Genomic DNA, 9,681 nt, shown 5'->3' on the forward strand with positions numbered 1-9,681 from the left:
AGAATCCAGGCTGAGATTTACCTTGAACTTTTGAGCCTTGTCTTTAAAAAAGAATGCTGATATATTTTGGTGAGGCCTCTCAATTTTTTATTAAGGCTGTAGATGCTGTATAAAAGTGCCTGTAGATCTGTGCAGTACCTGGAGATTTATCTAGGCTCCTCCTTCAACAACCCCCTGGGTACTTCCTTATTTTTGTTTGGTGTCCCTCTCGCCTTGTTGCTGGATTTTAGTTCTTTGCCCACTAATTTTTTTGCATCGATCTCTCAAAAAGACTCCCTGCTTGGCTTTTAAATTTGCCCTGAATATAGCCCTAAGTTTCTTGCCCTGAGACCTGAGGCCATTGAAGTACACTCTTAAACGCTCTTAAACACTCAGTTTAGTCTTAAACAACCTGGGCTCTAGCTTATCTGGGAAAGAGATCGGACCTTGCTTTGTTTGTCATGAAAAGTAAAATGCAGCTATTTTATACTTTCTATAGGATAAACCCAATTTGAATTAGATTAGTGAAAGACTATAATTATAGACAATTTATAGAAAACATCATCTTATTAATTTGAGGCTTGCATAATGAATGGCAAAATCAGTACACAGTCTGTGCCATTTTTAGGCAGAATGCTGTAAAGAACTCAAAATGTTGGGCTTTTACTGTTCAGGAACAGCATTGGAGAGCTGGTCATATCCAAAGGATAGTTACGTCAATGTTTTCTGCTCCTTGAAAGTAAAATAGAGTGTTAGAAAATTATAAAATACAATGATAACCTTGAGGAAGTGAAGAAAAGAATTACAAATGTAATGCCATAAACAGTATAGTTTGTCAATTCCATGCCTGTCTCACCTATCCATTAATTATATGTTGCTGAATAAATAGAAGCTTTACCTGTTTCTTATTGAAATGACACGTAGACATTGCTTCTAGCTACACGAGACAGAAAACTTGCTCATGTTTGAAATATCCATTGAAGTTTTCTAGAAGCAGATGGTTATAAATGTGCTATATTTGAACTTTTAAAGTGCTTTGAAGAAACACACTTGTCTCAAGTGTCTGAAGAACAGAGATTTGTCTTAAGAAAATTGGTAGAAATGCGACAATTTGAAGTTCAAGAAGTTCTGGACAGATGAGGAATTAACCATAATCTAGTTGCTATTTAACATATAAGTTAAACCACTGTGGCCATATCTTTAGACAAGCTTCGTAAATTTCCAGAGATATTAAACTCTAAGATCCTAAATGCCCAAGGCAAAGAAAGTAAAATAACTAATACAGTTACAAGGTCTCATAGGAAGCTAAGTAGATTATTATCATTCATAAGAAAATTTCCAAATTAATGACCTAGAGAGAATAATATTTGGGTTTAATGATTCTCACAAAAGACATGTCTCTAATAATGAGTAAATAATGTCCATTTGATTTTTACCTTGTGGTGGGCTGGCCTATGGTGAAAAGTAAAGTAGTTAACACATTTTATAACCTTGGAAAAGCACTGTGGGAAGTAGCCTCATTATATCTGGCTTCAATTTCTTAAACTTCATGGACTCAAATTCTAAAAGGCAGCCATGTTAGAATAAATGTATCCCTATAATCTATGGATTGTAAATCAGAATTTTTGAGAGAACTGAAAAGTGAAAAGTTCATTTAACATATTTTTTGAATACAAGAACCAACTAGCTTTATTCTCTTTCTACCCCACCCATTAAATAAATCAAATTCATTTATTATTATTTTTGAGTCATTGGTAATACTGTTGGATTTGATTATTTCTGCTTCTTAGGCATTGCATGTGACAGGAGTGAGATAACATAAAACTACAAATTATATTTAGCTTAATTTGATGGAGTTTCCTTCTAAATGAAAGTTCATTTTCATCTCTTTCATATTTGATACCAGTGATTCCTTGTCTTTGAACTCAATTATCCTGTAAAAGCTGAACTTCTATCAAATGAATCCACAGAGACCCAGAAATTTCAATTAATTCATCAGTCAAGATACTGTTGAATAACTGGCTATTGGATAATCTGAACTTGGTGACATACAAGCACGAAAATATGTTTCTCCACTCATTACTTTTAATCATGCTCTGTTGCATTTCCCCTTTTTGCCTCTTAACTACCTCTCAGGTACTTGCAGATATTAAAACCCAAACCAGTCCAACTCCAATCTCATCTAATTCTCAGCGGATGCCTGATCTATGGCTGGCTGGATTTGTAGTGGGAAGGTGTGTGGCAGTTCCTGTACTTCTCCCAGCTTCTCTGGGTTGGGACAATGGGGAGGGAAGAGGGTAAAAGGCAGAGGCCCTTACACTTACTGGCTTGCAATTGTAATCCCTTCTTGCACACTGCAGCTTCTCCAGTAAACAATGATGGAGGGTGTAAGGCCTCTCTGTGTAAGGACGGAGGTGCTGTTCTCTCTTGGGACCTATATATAGGTTCTTCTGAGGCCCTGGGAGGAAGGCCTGCAAACCGCACAGTTGCCACTGTAGGAGATGTGACTTTGGCTTCTGCTTTTCTATCCCACTTCTCTGTTCCTGCCTCCCAGTTGTCTCCCTTCCCACCCCTGGGTCTCTTGTTCCAGGATTCTACTTAAAGAATAAGGAAGTTCAGGTCAAGCCAACTTGCCTATGTGCCCACCTGACCCAGTGGAACTGACCTATCTTTGCCATGACAGAAGATGAGACTGATAGGTTTTCCTCCTATGGCCCCCACCTTGTCCTGCTACCCCCTCACTGATTCTCATTTCTAGCTGAAATTGGCACAGGGAGTGTATCAGCAAAAGTCTGTTTCAAAATCCAACTTCATGACGGGGTGTGTCTCCCTTCCTGCAGGCTCCTGCATCTCAGTGAATGAGTCTCTGGTGCCTCCTTTGTTACCTTGGAACTGGGGAAATCTTCCTCTTCCATTCAATGGGACCAAGAGGAAAATCTGAAGTTTCTGCTCCCAACTCTGATGATTTTTTTTTGAACCTAGCCTAGCCATTTGCTAACAGACACAGGATCAGATTGGAAGATGATGCCAGATAAAGAAGGCTGAGTCCATGGTCTTGGAGACACCATTCCTCCAGCCATTCTTGGTTCACGGTCAGCAACGTATCTTCAATGAAGGTCTGGCAGCAACCACCAGAACCCACTGTAGTGATACCTCTGAATATTTGGTTCTAGTGATCTACTACTTATGATTTGGTAATTATAAATTGTTCTATTAGTTTGTGCCATATGAAATTGCCATCACTTCCTAAATCAAATAGTCAAATATTGCCACTTTTATAATGTTAAGCCTAATTACAATGTGAATTTAGTCATTTTCAATCAGAATAATACATTTTATTATTTTGTTTGCATTCAGAATTGAAAACCCTCCCTGACAGTTTTGGAGAAGAGAGAAAATGGAAGTTTTGAGCCGAAGTCCTGACTACTGCCCTAATTTAATATTCAGCCAAAACTGATGAGCTTCCCCTGATTACTGAAGGAAACTTAAACAGGAATGAGAAGGCAAACTTGCAGTGATAGGTTTTGTTTTGGTTTGTTTCCTGCTTTTTAGAGAGTTTTTTTTTAAATTTGCAGTAGAATTTACCAATATGAATAATGGCTTTGGTACATATTTTAAAAATATTTCTAGGTTTTCTTCATGAAAAAGAATCAAGGAATGCCACCAGTTATCTAGAAAATAATAATGTATAAGAAGTCAGGGAAACCTGATCACAGTTTTTAGAATTTGTCAATTGTTAACTATTCTCTTTTTTGGTAAAACATTCTACTAAGTAAATTCAGATGGAATATTCCTGTCTGACATTGTCTGTTTCTGCCATTACTATTGTTACCAGGAAGCCACGTCCACAGAATCTCTGATTTGTGGGACATAAATCTTCTCACAAGGTTGGTTGGAAAACAGAACAATCTCATGAACTAAAGACCCCTTTGTACCAATATGGACAAGACAGAGAGAGAGAGAACATACGTTTAATACTTATCAGACTTACATGCATGTAAGGTAGCATTACATGAAAAGAAGTGACTACAAAGTCTGGACAGAATTTTACACAGATTTACGTAGATAAGTAGAAGACAGAACAACAAAAATTTCTCTTATTTCTTTGAGAGACCGGGGATGCACTTGTGATTATCTTACATATACTTTGTGAGAGACCTGAATTATGGAGGTGCTTACAGTTTCAAGATCAGAAGACCTGAAAACATACACCTTGATGTTAAAAGGTTGAAACTTTTTTTTTGAGAGAGTGTGAGCAGTGGAGGGGCAGAGACAGAGGGGGACAGAGGATTTCAAGCAAGCTCTGGGCTGACAGCTTCCACACTGACAGCAGCTAGCTCAATACTGGGCCCAAACTCATGAACCCTGAGATCGTGACTTGAGCCGAAGTCGGATGCTCAACCAATCGAGCCACCCAGGTGCCCCAAAAGGTTGAAATGTTTAATAGGCCTATTGTATGCTTAAGGAGACACCCTGATGAGGTAAGGGATTTCCTCCTCCAAGAAAATGTCATTGATGTACACTTACAAGGTCCTGGTTAGAGTATTAATTGATGGTGGCATTTGTAGAGAATAGTTGTTGTGTATCTCAAGACTTAAACACATTCACATCCTTTGACCCAGTGATTCAAGCTCTAGAAGCTAATTTCCTTTTTAATTTTATTTTAATGTTTATTTACTTTTTGCAAGTGGGAGAGGGGCACAGAGAGAGGGAGACACAGAATCTGAAGCAGGCTCCAGGCTCCGAGCTGTCAGCACAGAGCTCCACATGGGGCTTGAACCCACGAACCATGAGATCATGACCTGAGCCGAACTCAGATGCTTATCCAACTGAGCCACCCAGATGCTCCTCTAGAAGTCAATTTCTAATAAATATTTCCAGTTGTCTTATTTGTATACAGGGTGGTTCATCTCAGAATTATTTAGCTATTCGAGCAAGAATTTAGAAATAATCTAATGTCTATCAATAAGTATTGGTTAAAGTAAATATCATGCATTCATAAAATATATTTTGATGTTGTGAATATATTTAATGACATGGGAAGATGCTCATAATATATCATTAAATGAAAACAATCCACCTGACAAAACCTATATATATATGTATATCATATATATATATATATATATCATATATATATATGATCCTAATCTCTCTCTCTCTCTTTATATGTATAAAGATTTACCAAAGAAAGAAATCAACCTCACCCCTAAGTTCAAGGGTGACCTCATAATGGAAAGAAAGAAAAGAAGTCATAGTGGGGATTTTTTTCAGGCAGTGCATAGAGCACCAGGGTGCTCCTCAAGCTTTAATGCATAGGTGAATCACCTAGAGATCTTGTTAAAAATGCTGTCTCTGATTCACCAGGTCTAGGGTGTGGCCTGAGAATCTGTATATATATCTATATCTATATATATACATATATATATGTATATATATATGTATATATACATGTATATATACATATATATATACATATATATGTATACGTATATGTATGTATGTGCATATATATATATATATATATACACACACACACACACACACATATTCCCAATCTCTATACCTAGACATCTACAGGAAAACAACACAAGGGAATTTAATGGGGCCACATCTACAGGATGTACAAAGGATAGCTTATATTTTACTTTATGCTTTGTATCTTCTATAGTTAACATTTTGATTCAGAAAAACAAATGTTATCAGAAACAAAGTGAAGTAAATTGTAGTGAGCTAGCATTTAATAGTAGTTGCTGTTCAAAGATATCTACTAATTTTTAATAAAAACTCCTTTTGAACTTTCCATTTGTGCTATTGGAGGGCCATCTGTTTTCATATCTCTCTGGCTGTATTTCATCTGTACATATTTACTCTGAGGACCTGGGGTTTACTCTTGTAAGTGCATGTCTGCCACAACTTCTTTTGATCTTGAAGAGGAAGCATTAGACCAGGAGCTGGAAATCTAAGTCATAACTTTAACCCTTTTATGATCTAGTGGTAAGCTGTAGACACATTCCTTAAAGTCTGATCCCCATGGGTTTGTCTGCCATTGTACAGAAAATGGACAAAGGAGCCAAAATCACATAGCACTAAGCCAGATTCACCTAAGTGCAGATGGTGGGTCAGCAGGCTCAGAAAGCTAGGGAGGAGCAGATACTGAGGGCTCATGTGGGTGGATGAAGAGAAGGGACATTCGGTCTTTCCAGTTTCCCTCTTCTCCAAAGAAGAGGGACTAGAGACTTTTTTTTGTCTCTCTGTAGAATGAAATCCTGACTTGTGTTGCTCTTCTCTAAGATGGAAAAAGTGGATAGAATTGTCAAAGCAAATAGAAAATATCAGTGAAAGGTACTCAGAAGGGCTAAGCTGCTATTTTTATTTTTTGGTTAAAAAAAACCCCTGCCTTCCAAATTAAAAATGTATGCAGAATGCTCCAATTTGTGCCTAACATACAATAGAAAAACAAATTATAAGGATCTTTTGAAAGCTTTTTCACTGAGAAGTTAGAGTTCTTAAAAAGTGATGCTCAAACTGATATGCAGAATTATTTGAAAAAATATATTCAAAATTGTTGAATATTGGTAATTCATATATGGCAGATCTTATGATTCTCAGGTAAAGAGATGATGCCACCATCATCTTGAGACCTGACTATGCTTGCCACATTACAGTTCATTGCATTATTTTTAACATCTGAAGACTTACCACTAGATGGCACTTAAAATCCATGAGACTCAGAGTGATGCTTCCACTGGGTGGCAAGAAAAGACAGGACAGGAATACAACTTCGGTTTCTCAGGACAGCATTATCTACTTTTGCAGGAGAAGAAAAGCAGAGTCAAGATTATTTCGAGACAATTGGAGGGTAAGATTCTTAAAGCGAACATATAAATGATAGAATGTTTCTCTTTAAATATAATTTCCCCTCACCTAAATTGCTATTGATGAGTAGGTTTTTAGTATTAAGACAACAGGCTGTTGGACTAATGAGGGCTTGGTGTAAACAGTGAGCGCCGTGCTCCTCCTGAAGGAGGTGTGGAGAACGCACGGGGAATTGAAATGCGATTTTAGTCCCAGCTCAGTGCTTGCTCTGTTGTTTGGCACCAGGCTAACTGCTCTCTTTGCCTGTGGTGAATTTGGTTTGTGCTTCCCTCATACATCAGGGGAGGAGCACCCAGTATAAGGACATTGTGATGCACGAAAAGGAGCAGGGGAGTAGAACCATTGATTTTGGGGATGTGGCAACGGCCGGCCAATCTCACTGCGTGTGGCAATCGGATACAGAGGGAGTGGCAGGTGGACTTGGAGGAGTGGCCCTGGGTTCATTTTCAACCAAGGCGTTGTACAGCACCGTGAGGGGAAAAGCAGAGACAAGTAAACAACGGCCAGTGCTAGGCCCCAGGCAGTGTGTACAGCCCGGCTCACAGAGAGGGGAAAGATGGCTGCCTGGGTGGTCCCAGTGGGGGATTGGCTCAGACTTTGCAGCCAATCACCGCTGTGACCTTGCGCAAGTTAAGGTGAATTGGGGCCTCTGTTTCCTCATTGAAAAGTGGGAGAGTTTAGTTTCTGGAATTTCCGAAGAGCCTCTCAAGTTTCTAGATCATGTCAGGACAGATATATTCTTTTAACTTAGTCATCACAACAAGTGTTCCAAGTGGGCACTGCAGAGAGTTTATTATCCTCAATGTTTTCTGCAACAGGACATGGGGCTGAGAAAGTCTACTCTTGTTGCTGGAAGTGTGACCTGAGGAGTACCAGCTCCACTTGGAATCCAGCAGACAATGCAGATTCTCAGGCTGCATCCTGGACCTGGTGAATCAGCGGCAGCATTTTTAACAAGATCTCCAGGTGATTCACCTACACATTAAAGCTTAAGGAGCACCCCGGTCCTCTATGCACTGCCTGAAAAAGTCCCCACTATGACTTCTTTTCTTCCTCTCCGTTATGAGGACACCCTTAAACTTAGGGGTGGGAGTGATTTCTTTCTTTGGCAAATCTTTATTTTAAGCACCTACCACGTGTCAGGCACTGTTCCCTTCTGGGGTAGCAGAGAGAGGAGCAGGGTGGGAAGGTCTCCATCCTTGTGGGGAAGGACGGGAATTCCTTATAGGAGTCCTTTCTCAACTTCTCCACTTCCTTAGGTGGTGAGATGAGGTCTGCGGTCTCCAGCAGACTTTACCTGGGAGTCTTTTGAGCTTCCAAATATCTAAGACAGGGTTTTTGAACAGCAGCAAATTGATATTTGGGGTTCCAGTCCTTCTTTGTTGTGGGGGATTGTCCTGTGTATGTCACACATGTAGCAGTATCTGGGGCCTCTATCCATGAGCTTCCAGGAACAACCGTTAGTCATGACTGTGATAACCAATAATGTCTCCACACATTGCCAGATGTCCCTGAAGACTTTAATCCCTCTGTCTACAGCTTATTATTCCCTAATCTAAGAGGAACTAGGATACAGTCAAGGGGAGATGCAGCCATGAGCCAATGAGCCTGATTGGGTATAAGGTTTCCAGAAACAGAGGTAAACAGGACCTTGAGCTTGCTTTCACTGTCAACCCCCTGGAAGCAAATATGGGTTATAGAGGCCATGATCTATTCAGAATTAAGTAGTGTTCGTGTACTTGAAGTTTGTTTAGAATTGCCTCTTAGGGACATGAAGAAAAGTAGAAGAGAAGAACTCTCTCTTACAGTTTCTACACTCAAAGCATGCTCTAAAATTAGAATTGTTTCCTTGAGCAGTCAACTCACCCCCCTTCCCCCCAGTTTTCCTAGGTGCCAAGTACAGTGGTTTTGCACATTAGACACTGAGAGAGAGTCTATAGGTAGGCTGGCACTTCACTGTAGGTTCCCAAACAGAGTGATGCCTTTTCCGCCTTTGGAGTCAGTAGGATTTAAATAATATGCCCAGAAGACTCTTTACCCGCTAGTATTGTCAGGTTCCTAGCTAAATTTACAGGTGAGAGTGTATATACTTCTGAAGTAATTTTAGTGCAAATAAATACCACCAAGATGAAATGAGAGCATTTCTCTTGGACAAAAGCCAAAGCAGAACAGAGTCGTACAAACGCCTGCGTACCTGTATCCTGAGTGGAGGGAGACGTAACCTTTCCACAGTTCTGTGTAAATTCCAGAAGGCCAGTCTGTCTTGACTCGATTGTGGCTTGACCTCTGTCCTGTAGGGACTAGAATTGACTTCTTGAAATCCCTTTTCAAACTAAAAATCTGCCCTCTTGCCTCATTTGTTTAACCCCTGTGATATAACATTAAAGCGGCAGACTTGCCAAAGGAGAGCTGAGGGTGGGCTCGGGCAGCGGGGGGAATCTCCATCCCACACACAGCCTTTCTCCCTGCTGGCAATGTGAAGTGTATTATTGAAAAAGGCTGGCAGCTCAAGGCATTGTTTGGCTTTCTTCCTTGGCAACAGCAAGCAGCAAACTGTAGGGAAGTTTTCCCCTCATCTACTGGCACCTTCTACCCTGGTGAAATGCAATATGTAGTCTGCACACTGATCCTTAAGAAGTGAATAATTCACTTGGAGTAATTTCTCTGCTACCATGTTTTCAGGCATCTTTGCCTACTGTGGAGTGTACAGGTGCCTTGTTTACAATCAACCAGTTTTCTCTGGGAGCAGTTAGGATAAGGGCCCTGGGGTATTCAGGTGAAGGTGCTAAGTGTAAGTAGACCCCTCAGGCAAATCTACTTTCT

This window comes from Acinonyx jubatus, chromosome A3 (genome assembly GCF_027475565.1).
Source record: "Acinonyx jubatus isolate Ajub_Pintada_27869175 chromosome A3, VMU_Ajub_asm_v1.0, whole genome shotgun sequence".
Taxonomy (NCBI): domain Eukaryota; kingdom Metazoa; phylum Chordata; class Mammalia; order Carnivora; family Felidae; genus Acinonyx; species Acinonyx jubatus.